Source organism: Carcharodon carcharias, chromosome 11 (assembly GCF_017639515.1).
Source record: "Carcharodon carcharias isolate sCarCar2 chromosome 11, sCarCar2.pri, whole genome shotgun sequence".
Taxonomy (NCBI): Eukaryota; Metazoa; Chordata; class Chondrichthyes; order Lamniformes; family Lamnidae; genus Carcharodon; species Carcharodon carcharias.
In genome coordinates, this window is record NC_054477.1 from 70,495,147 (window position 1) to 70,521,859 (window position 26,713).

The following is a 26,713-nucleotide window of genomic DNA, read 5'->3' on the forward strand; positions in this document are numbered from 1 at the left end:
ACACACCTTCTCCGTTTCATGGTCTGTCTGAACTGTTTACTGACATGAACCTTCTGGCAGACGAGCTTAACCGCTAAAACTGATCACCTTACAGTTCTGGGACCCAGATCTATACCTTGCAAATTCTAGTTTAAAGTCATACCATTTGTCCTTCTGTGTTCTCAGATTGGGAGCTGTGATGCTGATTTCCTCCCATTAACTGAAAATGCCTACATCTCGCTTTTTGTGTGCAAGTCCAAAGAAAACAACTCATTCTGTTCTCAAAATGAATGAGGGCTACTGAATTATGAGTAGGGATCAATCATCAGTGCCTACAGGTTTCATAAACTTGCACAAATTGTTTTAAAATAAAGAGAGAAAACTAGCTAGAAATATAAAAACAATAAGAATTTTTACAGGTATTTAAAAAGGAAAAAAATAAGGTGAGCATTGGTCCTCTAGAGAGAAAATCTGGGGAATTAATAAAAGAAAATAAGGAAATAAGGTGAATTGAATAGATATTTTGTCCCTTACTTCACTGTGGAGGATAGAAATAACATCCAAGATAAAAGTGTGAATCAGAACATGAAAGGGAGGGAGGAACTTAAAACAAATATTATCACCAGGGAATGGGTACTGAGAAAATTATTCAAACTAAAAGCTGACAAGTCCCCAGGTCTCAGGATGGACTTCATCCTAGGGTCTTAAAAGAAGTGGCTGCTGAGATAGTAGATGCATTGGTACTAATTTTCCAAAATTCCCTAGATTTTGGAAAGGTCCTGTCAGATTTGAAAATAGCGAACGGGACTCTTCTATTCAAGAGAGGGAGCCAGAAAGCAGGAAACTGCAGGCCAGTCAGCTTAACATCTGCATAGGGAAAATCCTGGATTTTATTAAGGAGGTTATTGTGGGGCATTTAGGAAATCTCAATGCAATCAGCCAGTCAACATGGTTTTGTGAAAGTGAAATTATGTCTGTCTAATTTATTAACATTCTTTGCGGAAGTAACAAGCAACGTGGATGTGCTGTACTTAGATTTCCAGAAAGCAACTGACAAGTTGCCATATCAAAGGTTACTACGCAAAATAATAGCTCATGGTGGAGGGGATAACATATTAGCATGGATAGAGGATTGGTTAGCTAACAGTAAGCTGAGAATAGACATAAATGGGTCATTTTCGAGTTGGCAAGAGGTAATGAGTGGAGTGCCACAAGGATCAGAGCTGGGGCTTCAACTATTTACAATTGATATCAATGACTTGGATGAAGGGACCGAATATATGCTAAATTTGCTGATGACAAAAAAATAGGAAGGATGTAAGTTGTGAAGAGGACACAAGGCACCTGCAAAAGGATATAGGTAAGTTAAGTGAATGGGCAAAAATTTAGCAGATGGAGTATATGAGAAAATGTGAACTTGTCCACTTTGGCAAGAAGAATAGAAAAGCAGCATATTATTTAAATGGAGAGACATTGCAGAACTCTGCAGTACAGAGGGATCTGGGTGTCCTGGTGCATGAACCACAAAAAATTAGTATGCAGGTACAGCAAGTGATCAGGAAAGCAAATGGAATGTTATTGTTTATTGCAAGGGGAACGGAATATAAAAGTAGGGATGTGTTGCTACAATTGTACAGAGCATTGGTGAGACCACGTCTGGAGTATTATGCACAGTTTTGGTCTCAATAAAGAAAGGATATAAACGCATTAGCAGGTCAGAGAAGGTTCAATCAACTGGTAATTATGAGGAAAGACTGGACAGGCTGGGTCTGTATCCATTGGAGATAAGAAGAATGAAAGCAGATCTTATTGAAACATAAGGGGATTTGAAAGGGTGGATGCTGAAAGGGTGTTTCCTCTTGTGCAAGACACTAGAATTAGGGGACATCAGTTTAAAAATAAGGGGTCTCTTATTTAAGATGAGGAGAATCTTTGTCTCGCAGAGGATCATAAGTCTTTGGAACTCTCTTCCTCCAAGAGCGGTAGAGGCAGGGTTACTGAATAATTTTAAGGCAGAAATAGGTAGATTCTTGACTAACAAAGGTTACTGGGGGTAGGTGGGAATGTGGAGTTTAGGCCACAATCAGAGCAGCCACAATCTTATTGAATGGCGGAGCCAGCTCGAGGGGCTGAATGGCCTACTCCTGCTCATAATTTGCAAGTATGTTTGTATGCTTACAATAATTCAAATCTCAAATTCCATTCTGTAAAGGAAAATTATCAAAAATCCCAAAATATGAGTGCTCAAGTCCTGCAGTGAAGCTTGAACCCGTAAACTGCCTCCAGTGAAACTGCTTCCAATTATTACTTTTTTAGTCTGAATTTCATATCAAGTTTTCCAGCCAGCCAAACTGAAAAACACACATTCACTAATACAGCTGAAAGTTAAGTTCACTGCCATCTGAATATTCAAGGCATACTGTTAGAAACTATACTGTCATTTACTTTGATTTTAGTTCATAGATAAAACTTTCACTTCATGAGGTTAGTTTCAAAAGCCTGGATTTTGCAGTGGTAGTGTCGGCACAACTGTCAACGCACATCGTGAATACTCCACTGAAACTGACAGGCAACTTTAGGAGTCCACAGAATAAAGGCAGAAATTCAGAATTTGCTGTCAGTGATTCAACTTCTCCAGAGGATGGATGCATTGTTGAGTCCACTCAACCCCCAAAATATATTGGCAGAAACTTTCGCTCTTAGGCAGTTCATCTCGCTGTAAAAGCCTTAAAAATGTTGTTGAATGAGGTGTAAATGGGTTTTTAGTAACGTGCTAGCTCATAATTACTGCTAAGTACCCTCACTAGCACTTAAAAGTCATTATTATATTCATGGAATGTCAACTTTCTCCATAATATAAAAAGCCCAAAATTTAAAAAAATTTCATTTATAAAAGTTTTATTTAGCTTCTTCCTTAATCTAACCATAATCATTAATTTCGCTATCTGAAAATATCCTTTACTCTTAATTAAGTGCTTTTAACTTCTTTGTTGTATATGTGTACGAATACTTCGATGCGAGTGTCTACCTGCCTGCTTGCTGACATCCCCTTGACTTGGCGCCAGATTTTAAGTGCCATCGGGGGAAAGGGAAAAACCATGTCACAGAGATCACAATCTTTCTGGCCAGCTTTCTTAGAGGTCAGCAGCAAGTGCCCTTGCTTCACCACTGATCATAAAATTTGAATCAAAATGTCTCAGATGATATGGAAGCAGAACGACAGTGAAAGCATTCACATTTCAGTCAAAACAGCAGTCTGCCTCTGCAGAGTACTGGCTAGCTACTTTGATCAGTAATTTGATAATGCTTGATTCAGGCCCTTGGGTTGAGTTAGCCCGAGGGCTTAAGAGCTGTCTACACAAGCAAGCTTTCCTCAAGAATAAGTTGGCTCCATAAATGGATTTGACCCCTTTATTTCTATGGTATTAAATCTCTCATGAGAGCAACATATTCCACTTCTAAACATTTTCTCCCTTCCTCAGTTTCAATGCACAGAGCAGGATGACCTGGAAGTGAAAGCCATCTGAGGGGGAAGATTTTGCCATGTTACATCGTTCGTTTATAGCTTACTCCTACATACCAATTCCGGGATTTATTTATAATAGGACATATATTACCTATGAGACATTCCTAACTTGTTATTAAAAAGAAAAAGATCAAATTTCTTGAGGATCTTCATACAGGCTCAGTCTTTAAAGTATCAGAAAAGGTCTGTTCACTAGACACCACGGCTAAGATTTTCCAGTGTGTGCTTGTCAGCCCACAGTTTCCTGTGCATTAAAATGGATGGAGGGAAAACATGGGCTGGTAAGTACACAAGCCAAAAGCCACAAGTTATTTCCAGAGCCACTGGAAAAGTTTACACAGGAATTATTTGATTTTTTTCAAAAAAGTACGAACTTTTACAGGTTAAAAGGATTAATGACAATGATTATACTGTTATCAGATGATTCCCAATTGAAACATACTAAAACACGCTTCTAGATCAGATTTAATAAAGCGAATTACATCTTCAGCACAAAGAACAGGTTCAGCTGGCAAAGTTAAAAGTATTCCCCAAAAGAAGTGTCATTTCTTAAATTTATATCTTCAAAATATATTCATATGCAGGTGATTTCTTAAATTTTAATTTGTCAACTTCAAAGTTTAACCACAAAGTACAAGTGTTTCCCAAGCTTTTTCCACAGTGAGACCCCATTTTAATGCCTTAGGCTTCATATGGCCTAGGGGGAGGTTGGGTATGCAGTAGCTTCAGCTGCCAAGCAGATCTGGGGAGGGAGAGGGTGTGGTTTAAACTCCTCAGCAGGGGGACGGGGTGGAGAAGTTCAGCGTGGTGGGAATCGTTTAAACTGCTGGGTTTTTAAAAAACACCCAGCTTTTCACATGCTTTTTTTGCAGCAGCAACCAGGTATCAAACATCTGTCCATTAGGTCCCGCCCCCATGAGAAAAGCATGAGGATTTAAAGGGCCCTCGCAGCTGTTTAGTATTCTGCCTGAGCTCCACAGCAGCCACTGCTGCCTCAGAGTTTGCAACCCCACTGGGGCCTCGACCCACAGTTTGGGAAGTCCTGAACTACGATAAGAAAATTCTCTCCTTCACTATTGCTATTATGTTGCTTTATAAACCATTACACACAATTCAATTGATTTTTCCAGGCTGCAAACTATGGCAAAAATAGAAAAAAGTTGAATGTCTACATAATTCCAGAAAGTCAAATTGAGTATTTTCAGCCCAAGATGGACTCAGGAATTTAAAACACAAACTTCAGTGAGTTTCCAGGAATGCGTGAAACAGAAAGAGATTTAAGAATTTCTAGAACAAAAATGATGAGTTTCACACAATCCTCTAAACTGATATAAATTCTGTAACTAAAATATATCCTCTGTGACTGCATTTATCTCCCTCCTGCCAGCCCCAGTCAGAAGCAGGGTCCCTGGCTGATTGTTTTCCCCTTCCTAGCTGAGGCATTGAGCTCAATTTTAAAGTCCAACAGCCTTGCTATAAATACCATTCTGTACAAATGAATATTAAATAAATCCACAAGTTATTTTATGTAGACTACTTCTGAAGAAATGGCATTACTTGTTTCCAAGTTTTTCCTTGCTTAGGACTCACAATCTAAGTTTAAAAGTGCACATTTTCCAATTGTACATAATGAAAAACAATGAATTAAATTATGCACATTCTTATTTTCATAATTTGTCTGTTAAGCTTTATTTCTCAAAGGGCACAGACCTGAAAGCTTAACTCTGTTTCTCTCTTCACAGATGCTGTCAGATATGCTGAGCATTTCCAACACTTTGGAAGTGGTGGAAAAGAAAGGTGACAACTCCTCTGTTTCTGTCAGATCTGTTCCATTGATGCAACCTTCCACACCAGTGTTTCTGGGATGTATTCTTTTTTCCCTCAACCGAGGAATCTCCCCACCGTGGTCGACTGGGCCCTCGACCACGTCCACCACATTTCCTGCATGTCTGCTTTCACCCCTTCCGCTTCCTCCAAGAACTACTATAGGATTCCCCTTGTCTTCACCTTCCACCCTACCAGCCTCCATTTTTAACGCTTCATTTTCCACCATTTCCAGCACGATGTCACGACTAAACACATCTAACAGCCCCACCTCCCCTTTCAGCATTCCAAAGAGACTGTTCCATCTGTGACACTCTGGTCCACTCCTCAATCACCCCCAACACCCCACCCCCTCCCATGGCACCTTTTCATGCAAATGCAGGAGCTCTAATACCTGCCTTTTTAACTTCGCTCTCCTCACCATCCAAGGCCCCAAACACTCCTTCCAGATGAAGCAGTGATTTACGTGGCTGCATTCACTACTCACGTGGTCCCCGCTACATTGGGGAGATCAAACTCAGATTGGGTGACTGCTTTGCAGAACACCTCCATTCAGTCATCATGATCCTGTGTTTTTGGTGCTTGTCATTTTAATTCTCCACCTTGCTCTCATGTCGATACCTCTGTCTTTGTCCTGCTGGACTGTTCCAGTGAAGTCCAACATAAGCTTGAGAAAGAGCACCTCATCTTTTGAATAGGCACTTTACAGCTTTCCAGACGCATCATGGAGTTCAATAATTTCAGCCCATAATTATTGATCCTCATTTTGTTTCTTTCCTTTGCACGTTTCAGTTTTTCTTTCATTTTTACTTTCAGGCAGCAGCACACCTGTTCGAGGCACAACTTTTATTTCCTTTCTTACCCCATCACTATTCTCTTTAGCTCTAAGACTAAATCATAGACCTTCCTTTGTCTTTGTCCCACCCATCCACTGCTCAAAATCTATTGCACCTCTAACTTTACCCAGTTTTGATAGAACCATAGAAAAGTTACAGTACAGAAGGAGGCCATTCAGCCCATTTTGTCCATGCCAGCCCGAGGACACCCAGGGGCCCTTTCTAATCCCACCTTCCTGCACCCGACCTATAGCCCTGCAGTTCACAGCACTTTAGGTGCAGATCCAGGCACTTCTTAAAAGAGTTTAAAGTTTCTGCTCTACCACCAACTTGGGTAGCGAATTCCAGGCACCCACTACTCTCTGTGTAAAAAATTTCTTCCTCATGTCCCCCCTACACCTTCTGCCACTTATCTTGAACCTATGTCCCCTGGTTCTAGAATTCTCCACCAAGGGAAACAATTTTATCCTGTCCACTCTATCTAGTCCCCTCATGATTTTGTACATCTCAATCAAGTCACCCCTCAGCCTTCTTTGTTCGAAGTAAAATAACCCCAACCTATCCAATCTCTCCTCACAGCTACACTTTTCTAACCCTGGCAACATTCTTGTAAACCTCCTCTGCACTCTCTCCAGGGCTATTATATCCTTCCTGTAATGTGGTGACCAGAACTGCACACAATACTCCAGCTGTGGCCTCACCAGTGTTTTATACAATTCCAACATTATATCCTAACTTTTATATTCTATACCTCTGCCAATGAAAGAGAGCATTCCATATGCCTTCTTTACAACCACGTCTACTTGAACTGCTGCCTTCAGGGACCTGTGTACTTGTACGCCAAGATCTTTCACTTCATCTACCCCAATTAGTATATTCCCATTTATTGTGTAAACTGTGTAGCTGTTTGACCTCCCTAAATCTATGACCTCACACTTCTCTATGTTAAAATCCATCTGCCACTTTACCGCCCCCTCCACCAACCCATCTATATCATTTGAGATTCTGGCTATCTTCTACACTATCCACTACTCGGCCAATCATTGTGTCATCTGCAAATTTCTCAATCGTGCCCCCCACATTCACATCCAAATCATTAATATATAACACAAACAGCAAGAGTCCCAACACCAAGTCCTGTGGAACACCACCTGAGACAACTTTCCATTCGCAAGGGCATCCATCAACCATTACCCTTTGTTTCCTGTTACAAAGCCAACATTTTATCCAGTTTGCCACATTACCCTGAATCCCATGGGCTTTTACTTTCCAGACCAATCTGCCACGTGGGACCTTGTCAAATGCCTTGCTAAAATCCATGTACACAACAACCACTGCACTACCTTCATCAACCCTCCTTGTCACTTTCTCAAAGAATTCAATCAAATTTGTGAGGCAAGACCTTCCTTTCACAAATTCATGCTGACCATCCCTGACTAGTCCATGCCTTTCCACATGACAGTTAATGATGAAAGGTCATCGACCTGAAACGCTGACTGCTTCTCTCTCCATGGATGCTGCCTAACCTGCTGAGTGTTTCCAGCATTTTCAGTTTTTATTTGCTTGTGTAACCTCTGGTTCTTTTGCCAAACACCTTAAATTATGTCCTCTGGTTACTAACCCTTCTGCCACTGGAAAGAGTTTTGCCTCATATATTCCCCCAAAATCATTCATGATTTTGAACACCTTTATCTAATCTCTGAAGAGAACAATCCAATTTCTCCAGTCTCTCCATATATGTGAAGTTATTCATCCCTGGCATTATGCTTGTAAATCTCTTCTGCACTCTAAGGTCTTGATATTCTTCCTAAAGTGTGGTGCTTAGAACTGAACACAAACACCTGCTGAGGCCCAAGCAGTGTTTCATAAAAGTTTACAATAAATTACTCCCTTGCTTTTGAGCTTGATTCCTCTATTAATAAAGTCAAGGATCCCATTTGCTATTTTAACCAACCTTCTCAACTTGTCCTGCCACCTTCAAATTTTTGTGCACCAGGTCTCCCTGTTTCTGCACTCCCTTTAAAATTGTACAATTTGGTTCATATTGCCTCGCCTCATTCTTCCTACCAACACATAGTCGCATTAGATTTGAACTCTCATTTGTCTGCCGTTTTATCAGACTATATTTCTCTTGAACTCTGTTAATATTCTCTTCATTGTTTACTACATTTCTAGAGTTTCGTATCATCTGTAAACTTTGAAATGATGCCCTGTATACTCAAGCCCCGGTCATTAATAAATCAAAAATAACAGTGGTCCTAATACCAACCCCCGGGTAACACTTCACTGCATTCTGAAAATACAATCATTCACCACTCGTCTCTGCTTTCTGTCCCATAACCAATTTGTATGCAACCTGCCAATGTCGATATAGTCCAACGGGTTTTCATTTTGCTAACAAATCTATCATCAAACATTTTTGAAAGTCCATACATTAGCACTCATCAACCCTCTATGTTACTTCAAAGAGCTCAATCAAGTTATTCAAGCACAATTTGCCTTTTTTAACAAATCCATGCTGACTTGCAGTTATTTAGTCAATACTTTTCCAATTGCTATTGTCCCAGATTGCTGTCTTTAAAAGTTTCCCCACCAATGTTAGGCCGACTAGCCTATAGTTGCTCTCACCTTTTATAAATTGGAATTTAAGGCAGGAAGTTGCAGTGTTTTCTAAGTACATTAACTTATAGCACAAAAAGATTTTGAACTGTTACAACCTACTGTACTATTAAAATTCAAATTTGATTAAATTCTCTCTTATATAAAAGAAAATCAGTCAAAATTATAAAGATGAACCCAAGACATATCTCACTGTAGCAAAATAAAATCACTTTAGTGCAATAATTCTGCTTTTCCTGGGCAGTTTAGTACACAGTATAAGATTTTAAAGTGAAAGGCAACCATGGTTTAGACCACGCTGCTGCAGTTAATACATAACAGATTTTTCTTTTAATTTTAACTCAAGTTATTGAAAAGCAAATAATTCACCAGCTCCACACATTTTTTGATACAGGTGTGATCAATCACAAGGGGTTGCAACTAAAACAATCTCATTTGTTGTTGTCCCTTTCTGCTGGTCTGTGTTAAACTCCAACTGGCATCTTATGTTGACAGCTCCTTACTAATTTGAACTATAACAAGCAGGGAAATCACAGAACAAACCTAAATTATATTGCTCAATAACACAATGCACTGAAAGATCACCATAATATTCATCAAGTCTCTAAATAAGCTGCTGCTATAACACACACTGGCACACATAAAAATGTATTCATGACCTATGGTCTCAGAATACAAATTTCACTGTGAATAGAAATTAAAGGTAAGTGTAAAGGAGAAATGTTTTCTAAAATTGAATAGCCCAGTCAAGCTCAGCTAGCCCCAACAGCTTTTTCACTTCATTGCCTTATAAATCCTGCAATCAGGTTAATGATCATTAAATTATTAATTTTCTACTGGAGTGACATTCGCCATGACAACTAAGAAAATTATTCTTCAATGTAAGATTCATCAATATGGGCATGATCTATTAACGTATAAGTCTTTGCACCTGCTCATCATTTTGGAGCAATTAAGCTCCAAAACTCAACTTCCTGGAACACAATATTTACTTCACAGCTATCTTTGTTCCTGTGTGGAAACTTAAGACTGCTGTAACAACTCACTTAGAATATTGCACATATTATTGTAAAAATCAAATAACTGAAAAACTCACATGTTTTGTTAACTACATTATTTAGTTTAAAGCTATTATTTATCGAGGTTTAGTTTAATTCCAAGAACGTAAATCCTACTGTTCCTTAAGATAACTTAATTTCAATTGCTCAGTCATTGAATGCTGGTTTACCATAGGTTACAATGATAGCTCTGAACCCATCGGCACAATATCATTGTTACACATTGTACATTATCTGAAGTACAAAAACCACAGATAGGTTTAAAGAATGGCACTGATAAACATCAGCCCTATACTGTTTCTTTTTTTGCCCTGCTGTTGAGAAAATTCCCATTTTTGGCTATGGCTCTTCCTCAGCAGCACAGAAAATTAGTTGTCTAAAAATTTGGCAATACTAGTCTGACTGTCCAAGCCTTCACAATACTCCCTGTGCCAGCAATGAAGGAGTGTTATTTCCTGCAAAGATTTCAGGGCAAAACTAAAATATTTAAAATGTCCCAACATATTGTGCCCCAACATATTTCAAGAGAGCTTTAAACAAATTCAATTGTATGTCAGCTGCTGCTTGGTGGTGCACAAAGACATTTTATTAAAGGAGCCACAGTACCCATAAGTGATCAGGAAAATATCAAGTACCCATGTGAGAATAAGTGACAAAGCTTATTGATTCAGACTGGTACCAGCCACTTTTCTTCCTAAAACTGCTGTTGATTTGCCTTTTGAACCACAATTCAGAGTATCAGAAAAGTAAAGTCAGAAGGCACATCTGGCACCTTTCAACTTTTGGAAATCTACCAAAAAGGTGGACTTCCTTTCAGTCATTTTTCTTTGACTCAGAACATATACAATGACAAACAGAGGCTAAGTCATAGGTTTTTAGGTTTTTATTTGTTGTTATAAATGAGGTATTATGCTTTTTAATAGAAGTTTACCCTAATTCAGCTTTCGGAAACACTATATATCAGGTCACAATTGTTGGTAAGCACATGATGTTTCAAATTAGGCTCACAACCTGGGAACAGACCCCTCCAAGCATTTTGAACCAAGGCTGAGAATGCAAATATTTCAAATTTAGCCAATCTTTCCATTTAATCAAAACTGTCCTCTAAGCTATTTGAAGGTTAGTGACATTTTAACTACAAAAGCAGCACAAATGTAACTGTTGTTAATTTATATTAATGTTGGAAACTAATATACATATATAATTAGGATATGGTTACTATTGAATTTGGTTGTGCTTTGAATTAGATGCTTATTCTCACATTAGTCAGGTCAGTAATATTTCACTCAAAACTTCACACAGATAACAATATCCTGCCTGACTTTTGCAATCAGTGGCGATGCACTGGTGCTCACTGAACTTGAAGAAAAGTGACCACAAAGATCTAGCAATCTCTATGAAGGGGATTTATCCTTTCTGACGTCAATATGATTCTGGTGTCAAGTCAAGGGAATCTCTAGGAATCCAGCAACAATGTCATCAAAAAGGGTGAACAGCCAAACACATCGAAATATTCCCACAGGCAGCCAGCCAGGAAGTAAAATTTACTGATTTTTTCCACTTTTAAATAAGATTTTAGACAGCAAAATACATCATTGGGGCATATACACAGGACTAAGGTCGAAGCTGAAATATCATAAACGAACACTTAAAATAATTTTTTTAATTATCAGAATGGATAAATTTGACATTCCACTAATATACAATTAGTTTTTCAGGGGCAGTGAAGATGTTCAGCAGCAATGATGAACTTAGTACACATTAAAAACCCAGTTATACCTCATTCAAAAAGGTACAACATTTTCAAGGGCTTTTACAGTGAGACTAACAGCAAAAAGGGAAAATTTTGGCAATTCAGTGATCTTGCTCTGGGGCAACTTCATGGGTCCTATGAGAAAGCATAGAATCCATGACAGCAACTTGAGGGTTCCTGCGTTTAATTGCACAATTGTGGGCTCCAGAAGTTGTTCTTAGTTCTGCTGTCATTACTACTGTAATTCTGAAATAATACGAGCTGAAAGATAATGCTCCTTTTTCTTAATGTACATACAAGCCTTTGGGTTACCAAATAGTATCTCTTTATAATCCCTGATAGATTAACAAAACTTCTTTTAGGCAATTAGATTTTATTTCAAGTGAAGATAGTTTTAAAACTAGATACTAACAATATGAAATGTTTTATTTTCAGCAAGATACTTGTCATTAACCTAACATCACTTCACAAACTAAAATTAATTTAGATAACAGTGGCATTCCATACAAATCCATGACCCCAAAAATGTACTTTGTCACAGTTTTAACCGGCATTTGACTGAACATCTGATAACAATGCTTTTAATTGTTGAGATCTCAGTAGCAAACATCTGCACAAAACTGTACTGTAATTTCAACATTTACAATTTTTTCCATAAGTTAAATCTGAAAGATGCTTATACTCCTGGAATCTCATCAGGCTATGAGTAAAGAGAAACTTTTATGATATCTACATTCCTAGATTGCAAGAGTTTTCAATTTCTTGACTGAAGGAAATGTTAATGCAGTCCACTAACTCTCAATGAGAAAATCTGTAAAATATATCAAAGGGAAATTCAATTACTGATGGAACTTGAACTGTAGGTTGAACTGAACAGTAAAATCTTACATTTGGAAGTGCTACTATCGCATTTTCTAGTTTGAGAAACCACACACACGGATAGCATTTAGCTCTCAGATTTTTCTAATCTGCAATTTACCTGTCTAGATACAGCACACAAAGCCACTACTTGTTTTACTGATTTAGAATGCAAGAGTGGAATGACCACAAAAGCTTGTGTATAAACAAGTCAATCATAATTTATCTTAAAACGACAATGAATTCTCAATGGATAAATGCACCAAATTATGTGGCACTGAGCCACACAGGTCAGTAACACTCAGGCTAAACCTCCAGTTTGTATGGAATCCACTTCACACTATACTGAAACAAATCAGGAATTGTTGCTCTCAATTTCTTTAAATGCAAATTTCTCCCATTAAGAAAATGCAAGTCTTCCCAATGTTTAACATACATACAAGCCTTTGGGTTGCCAAATAGCATCTCTTTGTAATCTCAGGTAGATTAAGAAGTAAAACATTTTTTAAAGGAAATTTAAGATTTTATTTCAAGCCAGTTTTAAAACTAGGTACTAACAATATGAAAAGTTTTATTTTCAGCTAGATACCTGACATTAACACTAACATGACTTCACAAAATAGAATTAAGTTGGAAAACAGCAGCACTCCTCCACAAACTCTATTCCCTCATTATCGCTTGACTCCCACCCTAGGAACTGTCTGTTCACTATCTGTGGTCTTATTTGACCCCAAGCACAGTTTCTGACCCCATGTCCTCTACACCACAAAGGCCATCTACTTAAACGTCTGTAACTCCTGCCTCAGTCCACTGCTCATGAAGCACCTTTATTACCTACATGTTCAACTATTCCAATATTCTCCTACCCTGCCTCCCATCTTGCTCTTGGCATAAACTTGAGCTCATCCAAAACCCTACTGCCCACATCCTAACTTGCACCAGATCCTGTTTGCCCATCACCAAACTCGCCAAACAACACTTCAGAACTTGAAATTCTAATCCTCATGTTCAAACCACTGCAGAATCTCTCGCCCTTTTCTCTGTAACTTCTTCCAATTCTACAACTCTCCAAGAACTTTATGTTCCTCAACACTGGCCTATTACACTTCCCCAAATGCCTTCATTCCACTATCAAGTTATGACTTCTACTGCCTCAATTTCCCTCCGGAAACCCCTCTGTCTCTCGCTGCTCCTTTAAGACCATCCTTCAAGCGTACCTCTTGGCTCAGTGTCAATTACACTCCCATGAAGTACCTTGGGAGATATATGAATACTGGGTGAATCCTGTATTGAGTTCCACTTTGATAACAGTGACCACAGTTGCTAACTTACGCTTAGGAGAGTTTCCAGAGGCACCTGTGAAACTAACTGTATCTCATCGTTAGAAAACTGGGGAGTCTGGAGAAGAAATTAAAGAGAAAAATGAATGGAAGAAAAAAGTATGCAGGTAGCCCAAGATGCATGGAGGGTTTAAAAATGGACATTTCTAGTAACTCAGTGGGCAGCTTTTCTAACAAGACAACATAAATACAATGAAATACAAAGTGGGTGGTATTTATTACACCATGAATTGAAATCACAGCCCAACCAATACAATAATATCAACAAATAATATTAAAAAATAAGAAGGAAGAGCTAAGCGTGAAGGAAGTTGTACTTTTTGGATGAATTTGTGGTGCTGTGCTGCTTTTGTCTTTTTTTTCTGGGGATGCTCCTTTCTGCTCCACTTCCTGCCTGATGGTTCTAGAAACCCTGGAATTGGAAAACCAGGAGCTCCAGGTTTCCCCACTGACAGTTGCTGAACCGCCCCCCCCCCCCCCGGTACTCGATGATGTAGAGCCCCGGGGCCCAGCCCTACAGCCGAGAGGCCGCGACCGCAGCAGCGGCACCGAGTGACCGCAACCGCCTACACTCACCTCCGGCCTCAATCACTCCGCTCCTCCTCTCGGCCCACTATATCTTCCGTTCTATTTCTTCTATCTCCTTTTCTAATCTCGGTGCCGTCGCCGAGCAGCCAGAATTCCCTCCGCCTCCTCCCGATTCCGATTTGCTCCCCTCCCCGGGATCGGGTCAAATGGACTGCGCCAAGAACGGCCCGATGCGCAGGCGCGGTGCCGTTCAACCCCCCAATCAGGGTGCGCAGGCGTTGTGCCGTTCCCCTGGTCAGAGTGCGCAGGCGTGATGCTGTCCACTGGCTAGAACAAAGGGTGGGTGTGTATGGTGGGGTGGGGGTGCAATAGGTAAAGTGTTCATTCACCATTCCCTTTCATAAGGTTACTGCAAGCAGACTGAAGCACTCCACACTATAGCAAAAGACAACGCATTAATAAGTTCCTTATTAATATCTGATGTGAGTTGATGATTGGAGTTCCTCATACTCCTTTATTTCTTGAACCCTACAAAGGGATGTGCACATTTTCAAGTTTTCATTTCTGAGGAAGGCTTAATGGTGCTACTGACCCTGCTGTCAATTTCTAGCATTTAGCTTTTAAAGGAAGGACTTAGATTTAAATGGCATGTTCCATGTCCTTGGGATGCCTCAAAGTGCTTCACATTCAGCTTTTTTGAAGCACAGTCATGGTTTTGATATAGACCAACAAAGCTAATTTGCACATTGCAAAATCACACAAACTGCCAGGTAAACTGTTTTTAGTGACTTTGGCTGATGGATAAATGGCCAGAGCACCAAAAAGACTTAACAAAAACAAAATTACCTGGAAAATCTCAGCAGGTCTGGCAGCATCGGCGGAGAAGAGTTGACATTTCGAGTCCTCATGACCCTTCAATAGAACTAAGTGAATATTAGGAGAGGGGTGAAATATAAGCTGGTTTAAGGGGGGGCGGAGAGAAGTAGGGGGGTGATGTGATTGTAGGGACAAGCAGGCAGTGATAGGAGCAGATAATCAAAAGATGTCACAGACAGAAACAAAGAGGTGTTGAAGGTGGTGGTATTATCTAAACGAATGTGCTAATTAAGAATGAATGGCAGGGCACTCAAGGTACAGTCTTGTGGGGGTGGGATGGAAAGACTAGCAGGGCAAACAAGATTTAAAAATAATAGAAATAGGTGGGAAAAGAAAAATCTATATAAATTATTGGAAAAAACAAAAGGAAGGGGGAAGAAACGGAAAGGGGGTGGGGATGGAGGAGGGAGTTCAAGATCTAAAGTTGTTGAATTCAATATTCAGTCCGGAAGGCTGTAAAGTGCCTAGTCGGAAGATGAGGTGCTGTTCCTCCAGTTTGCATTGGGCTTCACGGGAACAATGGAGCAAGCCAAGGACAGACATGTGGGCAAAAGAGCAGGGTGGAGTGTTAAAATGGCAAGCGACAGGGAGGTTTGGGTCTTTCTTGCAGACACACCACAGGTGTTCTGCAAAGTGGTCGCCCAGTTTACATTTGGTCTCTCCAATGTAGAGGAGACCGCATGGGGAGCAACGAATGCAGTAGACTAAGTTGGGGGAAATGCAAGTGAAATGCTGCTTCACTTGAAAGGAGTGTTTGGGCCCTTGGACGGTGAGGAGAGAGGAAGTGAAGGGGCTGGTGTTGCGTCTTTTGCGTGGGCATGGGGAGGTGCCATAGGTGGGGGTTGAGGAGTAGGGGGTGATGGAGGAGTGGACCAGGGTGTCCCGGAGGGAACGATCCCGACGGAATGCCGCCGGGGGGGTGAAGGGAAGATGTGTTTGGTGGTGGCATCATGCTGGAGTTGGCGGAAATGGCAGAGGATGTTCCTTTGAATGCGGAGGCTGGTGGGGTGATAAGTGAGGACAAGGGGGACCCTATCATGTTTCTGGGAGGGAGGAGAAGGCGTGAGGGCGGATGCGCGGGAGATGGGCCGGACACGGTTGAGGGCCCTATCAACGACCGTGGGTGGAAAACCTCGGTTAAGGAAGAAGGAGGACATGTCAGAGGAACTGTTTTTGAAGGTAGCATCATCAGAACAGATGCGACGGAGGCGAAGGAACTGAGAGAATGGGATGGAGTCCTTACAGGAAGCGGGGTGTGAGGAGCTGTAGTCGAGGTATCTGTGGGAGTCGGTAGGCTTGTATTGGATATTGGTGGACAGTCTATTACCAGAAATTGAGACAGTGAGGTCAAGGAAGGGAAGGGAAGTGTCAGAAAGGCTTTCTGTCCTTCATTTAGTACCATGGGATCTTTTACTCTCAGCTAAGAATGCAGACAGTTTAAGTCCCATCTGAAAGATAAGACTTCCGATAGTTTAGCATTCCCTTAGTATTGCATTTAAGTCAGCCTACAGGGTCAAGCCTCTAGATTGCAGCAGGAATTCACAATACTGTTTTGCACTCAAGAGTGCAATTGCTCAGCCATTTTTTTATTTTGGTATAATCATACCTACCCACTCTCAATGTTGAGAAAGCATCCTAAGTATGGGAGAGGCACTTCTGTGAAACTATGTCAGTCATTGATGTTTTTACAATACATCCTGTTATTTTAGTAAGTGTTTTGATTAGATTTCTTTTTGTATGAATAAAAATAATTGAGCCAGGAACTCTTTTATTTGTTAGGGGATTAGATCATGGTGGAGGCTCATATCAGAACATTGTTCTCCTATTGAAAACAATAGATAGACAAGTGCACATGTGAATGTCATCCTGCCCAGGGCAAGACACATTTTTTCCTGCTCCCTCATGCTGCTGCTGTGAGTGAATGTGTTGTAAAAAAGTTTATGACATTGAAGAGAAAGAGTTTGATGCTTCATTTAGATTTCCAGTTTTCTTCAGAAGCAAAAGGCAATATAAACAAGACTGTTGTACTGCTGTCAGCCTTTAGAACACCCAAGAACAACATAAATCAAATATAGGCTGTCAGAGGCAGAGGCAACTATGTTTTTGGCTACCAGTGAGCAGAATGTTACTGCCTGCTTGAAGAGGCCAGCAAAGCAATTTTGCATTTGTTGCTGTTATTGACCTTCCCTGCCATCAGCTACATGATCACAAAAATAACTGTTTCAAGTATTGATGTGCATCACATGTAGGTGGTGAATTAACATGGTATTACCAGCCATAGATCAGTTTTCATGGTGCCAACCAACAAAATAGCACCTCCTGCACTTCTCTGAAAAGGAGCTTAGAAGGAGTTTAAAACTGCTTGTACTAATTCGCTGTTTGTGTTCCTTATAAACAAATGAAATAAAAGTTATACATAATCACATCAAAGCTGGCGTTTTGAAATGTTACATAAAATGGTCACTTTATTTATTGCTCTGATTCTGAAAGAGATAAATCGCAAGCATTTTATAACCTTATTTATTTTAAAAATGCTATCCATTTTGAAAATTGCTTTATTCCATACTTATCTCCATCTTTTGATCTTGCTGTGTAATGCACTGTTTCCATGACTATAAACAAAGTATCAATAAAACCTGTTCCTATTGTAATACCAATATTGTCTGTGGTCAATCACAAAGAATTGTGTGGTTACAACACAGGTTGAAGGAACCTCCAGCTTTCCTCTCCCTCCCTCAAAGGAAGTACTTGAGGTCAAAAGTTCACCATATAAGAAACCAAACTAGCATGACATTTTATCACTGTAACTTTACATTGGTTCATCAATTTTGCACTTTGTCACAAGATCACCCTAGAGTTTTTGTTTATTTAGTCCAGCAACGGTTCTCAAGCTAACGTTCACCCATGGTGCCATGGTCAATGGGGCGGCGTGGTTAGGAGTTAAAGAAATGAGTGATGGCCTGAAGGCAGGCTTAATGCGAGCTGAGGTGAGAGCAAAATGCAGCTATCTGCTTCACCTGGGAGGGGAGTGCACAAAGAGGAGCACTGAGGGGGGCACCAAAATTGCCAGGTAAACACGCAGCTCCCAACATGAGTTCAGCTTTGTTCAGGAGAGGGGAGATTTTTAAATGTTTAAGTACCACATACACTTAAATTAATAATGCAAATTCACCCAGGGTACCATTTTCCCTAAGTACCAAGTGTAACTATTTAAAGTGTTTCTTCCTTACAGTGCCTGAAGACTGCAGTAGCACATTGTAGAAGCTAACAGTTACTATATATCGCAAACAAAATAAATACAAATACTGATTAACTTTACAACACATTTCGCATTTTTGTCATTCTAGCAACTAAGTGCTTCTGCACAACACAGATGCCACAAAAACATTGATCGGTGATAAAGTGTGAGCAAAATGCTTTAGAATGGAAAAGCATTAAAATAATTTCATACTGCTATTTCAAGTATTTCAGCTGAAGCCATAGGCAGTGCTGATCCAGTAGCAAAACACAAAGAACCGAAAATATGAGGAGAGTCATGTAGAATTTGGATTTATGAAGCTCAGTGACGGACAGCTGCAATATGTTGTATGTTTATGAATCTTATCCAACTAAGCAATGAAACCTGCAAAACTAAAGTGACATCCCACAAGAAAACATCTGAAATATAAAGCTAAGCCAAAAGTCTTCCTTGAATATAATAAAGAACAGTACAGTTGTCAAGAAAAAGCAAATGATGGAGATAACATCAGTTCCCGAAAGGACCCTAAAAGCATCCTAAAAGCATAACAGTTTTTCAGATTGCTCACAGCAAGAAAGCCCATTCTTTCAGAGAAGGGCTGATTCTTCCAGCTGCTGAAGAAATGTGCAAAGTGATGATGAGTGAAGACACCAAACAATGGTTGAAGGCTATAACATTTTCTAATGGCACAGTTAACAGAAGAATTGAGGACCTTTCACGAGTTAAAAAATACGAATTGACAGAAAGGCTTTATAATTGCAATTTGCAGTTCAGCTCAATGAAACAGTTGATGTTGATAGTGTGGTGCAATTATTAGTTTAAGTCCGGTATGTTTGGGGGAAATTTTAGATTTTCTTTTTTTGTCAGGCATTACCAGAAGGAACAATGGGTGAGGAAATATTCAAGTTACTGGATAATTTCAGAATCACAGAATTGTTACAGTGCAGAAGGAGGTCATTTGGCCCATCATGTCTGCACCAGCTCTCCACATGACCAACTGACTTAGTGCCATTCTTCTGCCTTCTCCCCTTAACCCTGTATATTTTTCCTTTTCAGATAATAGTCTAATTCCCTTTTGAATGCTTCAATTGAACCTGCCTCCACCACACACTCAAGACAATGCATTCCAGACCTTAACCACTCACTGCATGAAAAACTTTTCCCTCGTGTCTCTTTTGTTTCTTTTACCAATTGCTTTAAATCTGTGCCCTCTTGCTCTCCTTTCACAAGGGAGAATATTTTTCCCTATCTGCTCTGTCCAGACCCCTCATGATTTTGAATACCTATATCAAACCTCCTCTTGGCCTTCTTTTGTCCAAGGAAAACAGTCCTAACTTCTCCAATCTATCTTCCTAACTAAAGTTCCTCATCCTCATTCTCGTGAATCTTTTCTGCACTCTCACCAGTGTCTTCACATCTCCTAAAGTGCGGCGCACAGAACTGTACATAATATTCCAGCTGAGGTCTAATTAGTGTCTTCTACAAATTCAAAATAACTTCCTTCCTCATGTATTCTATGACCCTATTAATAAAGCCCAGGATACTGTTTACTTTACTAACTGCACTCTCAACTCATCCTACCACCTTCAATGACTTGTGCACATATATGACAAGGTTGCTCTGCTCCTATACCCCTTTTAGAGTTGTGCCCTTTATTTTATATTCTCTTTCTGCATTCTTCCTACCAAAATGAATCACTTCATACTTCTCCACATTGAACTTCATCTGCCACCCGCCTGCCCATTCCACCAACTTGTCCAAGTCCTTATGAAGTTCTACACTATCCTCCTCACACTTCACAATGCTTCCCAGTTTCATCTGCAAACTTTGAAATTGTGCCTTGTACACCAAAGTTTAGATCGTTAAAATATAACAGGAAAAGCAAGGGTCCCAAAACTGACCTCTGGAGAACTCCAATACAAATCTTCCTCCAGCCCAAAAAATATCCGTTAACCACGACTCTCTGTTTCCTGTCTCTCAGCCAATTTTGCATCCATGTTGCTACCTTCCTTTTTATTCCATGAGCTATAACTCATAATCCTGTTGTGTGGCATTGTATTTAGAAGTCCATGTACACCATATCAACTATGTTGCCCTCATAAACCTTGTCTGTTACCTCTTCAAAAAGCTCCAGCAAGTTAATTAAACACAGTTTTCCCTTAAGAAATCCATGCTGGCAGGTACTTGTTGGGCTTATTTTTACATCCTTTTTCAAACAAGGTGTAATGTTTGCAATTCCCCAGTCCTCTGGGACCATCCTTGAGCCTAAGGAAGATGAAAAATTGTGGCCAGTACTTCCGTAATTTCCACTCATTTTCATTTCTTGCAATTTCATGTAATCAGAATCACTCAAGTCGGGGAACTGTGTTGCTGTTTGCACAGATGGTGCTGCCAACAAGACAGGCATTATGAGCAGTGTTTTTGCAAGAATAAGAGATGTAAACTGGCAGGTAATCTTGACACATTCAATGTTGCATCTTCAAGCCCTTGCTTAAGAAATAATGAAACCCAAATTATATGCTGATGCCAACACTGCTATATAATCAAAAGGGGTTGCCTTAGAAACTAAGGATGCTGGTTTCTGTTCTGATGCTATTTGGTTTATGCAACCTTGATATTCAGTGACAGACAAGACCATCTGTAACCATTATCCTGCATCTCCTGCTGTGACCTACATCTCCTCAAATCCTTACAACTCGATTTTCTTCTGCATTTGCCACAAAGAAAACTCTTCCCTAAGTTTTTGGCATTATTCCTCAAACTGGTAACCACCCAGCTTATGACCATCCATCCATCTCAGTACTTCTGCAGTAGTTAATCTGCTCACTTACTCTGTCACCTGCATCTTTGTTGCCATTGTCCCCAATAAAACCTATACTCTTCCCCCATCTTGGTCACTGCACCAATCTTCATTACCTCCAGTCAAAGGGGAGAGCTTTGAGTGCATCTGGCACATAACTAGTTAAGGCATCTATCATTAGGTCTGTTTGGATTGCATCATGCTATCAGGCCTCAATTTTCTCTGCCCAAACTACCCGCTTGGTGTGTTATACAGTTCAAGGAGATCATTGACCTCTGTATGCTTCCAAATGCACTCAGATGTCTTTTCAGCCGGATAACAAATCAAGAGTTATGACCAATCATGGCCGGTGCACCATTGGTGGTAACTGAGAATAGCTTGGCCAACTTCAGCTTAAACCTTTTGATGACAAGATTTCCAGTAGTCAAAAGGTCAGAAACACACATAAGGTCTTTCAGTACTTTAAGCACCAACAACTTTTCTCTGAATTGAAATTCTTGCTTAATAAATCATACCAAGAATGCCACGTGCCATGAATATGACAGGTTTTCATTTTCAATCGATAAAACGTAAGAGAATTCTTCTGCTTAGCTTGCAGTTGAGATTTAATGCAGCCAGACAGAATCAGCAAACAATGACCAACTGATAACCATTGCACGGAACATTTGCCTGACTTTCTTCACCCTATAATTCTCCAACAAAGTTATTACCATAATCACCTTCATCACCTCTCCATTATAAAATGGTTTCTTTTTCCGTACCAAAGTCCACGTAGTTTTGTAACTGGATAGACCTGATCACATGAAAAGTTGTTTCAGAACCATTTTTTTTATTGCGAGTGGATTTAAGTTGAGAAATTTCCTGCATGCTTTCTGCAAACTGATCAGTAATTTTCTGTCAAACTTCAGAATGCATATTTAAGATTTTTTTTTCAAATTATCTACCTTATTCTCAGCAAATGGCTGTGCACAAAAGGCAAAATGGCTTCTCATAACATTGCACAACTGAAAACTGAATTTTCCATTCATCATAAAATTTTGGCTAAACTTTGTTCGGTCTGGACTCTTTTTGACTGGAGGCTTCCGGGTACATCAGTCAGTTATGCAAATGAACTGTTCATAGAAACAGTCGCTGTTATCCATTTTCTTGTGAAAAATTGATCCATTTGCAAATCTATCCAATCCTTTAGTTTTTTTTTCCACAAGCCTTTCTACACTTGTTCTCCATGGTTGGATGCTGCTTGCCCTTTGCTCTGACTTGCCCCAGTTGGAATTGCCCATCACTAGCTAGGCTTGCATTCTTCTGTTGACCTGGAGTCGTGCCGACTATGAAAATCATGTTGCTGGTGTTTCCATGGTGTTGAAGTTCAGCATTTTCACTCATGTTACACACACACCAATTTAGCAGATACAGTTAGGATTGTTCCGCTGGAGAAGCAGAGAGAAGCTTGTGTGTGTTTTCTGCTGGTGAGCTGCAGTTTCAGATAGTTAAACTCCACTTGTAGTCTTTCATACTCTTGTAGATCCCTTAGCCCAGGGCTTTTAACTTGTCTAGATTTAGGTAAGTAAGGTACAACTTTGCTTACAGTTTTAATGGAATTCATTCCTTTCTTCCATATCTCCAAAGGCTCCTTATGCATTTCCACTTCAATGTGCAATAATTGGGCCAGACAATCCAGGAGAGAACCAATGTCTGGTATGTGATTAGTTAACGGATTTCAACTAGGCAGTAGTAGGGACACTTTGATTGCTCTCAAATTCTCTGAATCAGGAGGGAAGAATCAGCTAGGGGTCCTACTCCATCCTGTGACCCAGTGATCCTGCTCGAAACTACATGTGTTTGTGTATCAGATGAAAGGATTCACATTGGATGTGATGCAACTTACAACTGAAGTGTATGTAAGATATTTCACAAATTTTAAATAAGTAAGAAGTTCCAAAAACTGCTGTATAAAATGGAGGCCCTTCATGTCTCATTGTGAGAGTCATTTAGTTTAGAAAATGTATTGGTTTTGATATTGTTTACTTTTAAATATAAATACAGCATCAACTGTTTAAATAAGTCTGTGATCTACCTCATGGTTTTTGATCATAAACTTCACCAACATTTCAACAAAGGTGAAGACATTGGAGTCAAGGTTTATGGGAGACAGACAGGAAAGTGGACACTTGCCACACCAGATCAGCCATGATATGAACATATGAAATAGGAGTAGAAGTAGGCCATTTGGCCTCTCGAGCTTACTCCACCATTCAATGAGATCATGGCTAGTCTGTTTGTGTTTTGAGTTTTACATTCCCATGTACCCCCAATAACATTTCATTCTCATGCCTTAAAAATATTCAGTGACCCCGCCTTCACTGCCTTCTAAGGCAGAGAGTTTCAAAGTCGCACAACCCTCTGAGAGAAAAAAATTCTCATCTCTGTTCTATAAGGGCAACCCCTAATCTTAAAACAGTACCCCCTGGTTCTGGACTCATCCACAAGAGGAAATATCCTTATCACATCTGCCTTGTCAAGACCATTCAGGATCTTATATGCTTCAATCAAGTCACCCTTCACTCTCCTAAAGTCCAGTGGAAACAAGCTCAGCCTGTCCAACCTATCCTCACAAGACAACCCGTTCATTCCAGGTATCAATCTAGTAAACCTCCGCTGAACTACCTCCAATGCATTTACATCCTTCCTTAAATAAGGAGACCAAAACTGCACACTGTATTCGAAATGCAGTCTCACCAATGCCCTGTATAATTGAAACATAACATTCTTACTTTTATGTTCAATTCCTCTTGTAATAAACAATAGCATTCTATTAGCCTTCTTGATTACTTGCTGTACCTGCATACTAACTTTTTGTGACTCATGCATGAGAACACCTAGATCCTTCTGCACCTCGGAATTCTGCAGTCGTTCTCCATTTAAGTAATACTTTGCTGTTTTATTCTTCCTGCCAAAGTGAAAAACTGCACATTTTCCCACATTATACTCCATCTGCCAGATTTTTGCCCACTCACTCACCTTATCCATATCTATCTGCAAACTCCTTTCGTCTTCTTCACAACACACTTTCCTACCTATCATCTGCAAATTTATTTATCATGCCTTCGCTCCCCTCATCTAAGTCATTGATGTAAATTGTATAAGGCTGAGGCCCTGGCACAGACCCCTGTGGGACCCCATTCGTCACATCCTGCCAATCACACAAAGACTCATTTATGCATTCTCTGTTTTCTGCCAGCCAGCCAGTCCTCTATCCAGGCTAATATGTTGCCCCCTTACACTATGAGCTTTTATTTTCCACAATAACCTTTGATGTGGCACCTTATCAAATGCTTTCTGGAAATCTAAGTACATCACATCTACAGGCTCCCCTTTATCCACAACGCATGTTACTCCTTCAAAGCACTCTAATAAATTGGTTAAACATGATTTCTCTTTCATAAAACCATGCTGACTCTTCCCAATTACCTTGAGCTTTTCTAAATACCCAGCAAAGATTGACTCTAACACCTTCTCCACAACAGACATCAAGCTAAATGGCCTATAGTTTCCTGTTTTTTGCTTCCCTCCCTTCTTGAAAAGAGGGGTTCTATTTGCTACTTTCCAGTCTGATGGAACCTTTTCAGAGTCTAGGGAATTTTAGAAAATTCTCTACTACCTACTACCTCATTAGCCACCTCTTTTAAGACCCTAGTTCACCTGGACCTGGGGACTTGTCAGCCCACAGCTCCATCAGTTTGCTCAGTACTTGTTCCCTAGTGATTGTAATTTCACCAAGTTCCTCTCTTCCCTCCACCTCCCAATTTACAGCTATTACTGGAATGTGTTTTATATCCTCCATAGTGAAGACAGAAGCAAAATATTTGTTCATTTCATCTGCTATTTCCTTATTATCTGCTGTTAACTCACTCTCACTCTCTCTAGAGGATCAGTACTCACTTTACCTCCTCTTTTCCTGTTTAAATACCTGTTGAAACTCTTGCTATCCATTTTTACATTTCTAGCTAGCTTCCTCTAATACTCTAATTTCTTTCTCCTGGTTAACCTTTTAGTCATTCTCTGCCATTCTTTATATTCTGACCAATCATCTGTCCTGCCACTCATCTTTGCGCACTTATATGCTTTTTCTTTAAGTTTGATGCTTTCCCTAACTTCTTTAGTTAACCACAGATGAATTTTTCTTTCTAGTAGGAACATACTTAATCTGAGTATTCTGAAATATCCCCTTAAATGTCTGCCACTGCTTCTCTATTGATTTATCTGCTGGCCTAGTCTCCCAGTTCACTTCATCTAGCTCAGTTTTCATGCCCATGCAGTTGCCCTTATATAAGTTTAAAATACTAGTCTTAGACCGGCTCTTCTCCATTTCAAACTCAATGTAAAATTCAACCATATTGTGGTTGCTACTACCTAGGGTGCCTTTACTCTGATGTCATTAATTAATCCTGTCACATTACACAATACCAAATTTATTATAATCCACTTTCTGGTTGGTTCCAGAACATGCTGCTCTAAGAAACTATCTCGAAAGCATTCTATGAATTCCTTATTCAGGTTACTACTGTCAATCTGATTTGTCCAGTCTATATGTAGATTAATGTCACCCATGATTATTGTCATCCCTTTATCACAAGCACCCAGTATTTCTTCTTGTATACTTCATCCTACATTGTGGTCACTGTTAGGGAGCCTGTAGATCAGTCCCACTAGTGACATCTTTCACCTACCATTCCTCATCTCCACCCAAGCCGATTCTACATCCTGATCTCCTAAACCAAGGTCATCTCTAACTATCACACAAATGCCATGCTTGATTAACAATGCTACCCCTCCACCTTTACCAAACTTCCTATTTTTCGTGAAGGTCATATACTCCTCAATATTCAGGACCCAATCCTTGTAAACTTGCAACCAGGTCTCCATAATGGCTATCGGATCATATTTAATTACTTCAATGTGTGCCATCAATTAATTTACTTTGTTATGAATGCCACACACATTCAGATACAGTCTTTAGTTTAGTCTTTTTGTTATCTTGGTGACATCATCTTAATTTTTTGTGCATTCTTAGGTTTTTTTTCTCTCTGTTCCTTCCTGCCATTTTCCGACCCACATTCCCCATATTACTATTTTCCACTCTTATCTTGTCTCTACTCTTTGATATAGCACATCTTTCCACATTTGATCCCTTACTTCCGCTATTTAGTTTAGAACTCTCTCTATTTCTCTAGTTATGCAGTTTGCATGAACACTGGTCCCAGCCTGGTTCAGGTGTAGACCATCCCAATGGTATAGCCTCCACTCTCCCCAGTACTGGTGCCAATGCCCCACAAACTGGAACCCACTTCTCCCACACCAGTCTTTGAGCCACGTATTCATCTCTCTAATTTTATGTACCCTATGCCAATTTGCAGGTGGCTCAGGTAATAATCCAGAAATTATAACCTTTGAGGTTCTGCTTTTCAATTTAGTGCCTAG

The 26,713-nt window shown here is 39.9% G+C and overlaps 1 protein-coding gene across 4 annotated transcripts in view; it reads right to left on the reverse strand.

Annotated features, from left to right (window-relative positions):
- The window catches only part of LOC121284277 (cytoplasmic protein NCK2), a 63,046-nt gene extending 48,475 nt beyond the window's left edge, over positions 1 to 14,571 (reverse strand). The window contains exon 1 of one of the 4 annotated variants that reach the window (XM_041199627.1): positions 14,370 to 14,571. The gene's annotated coding sequence lies outside the window, so the exon portion shown is untranslated. Of the gene's footprint in view, positions 1 to 13,785; positions 13,805 to 14,369 lie in introns of those variants that run through there. The other 3 variants (XM_041199626.1, XM_041199629.1, XM_041199628.1) reach the window with 3 other exon arrangements.
- Positions 14,572 to 26,713: the final 12,142 nt, after the last annotated feature.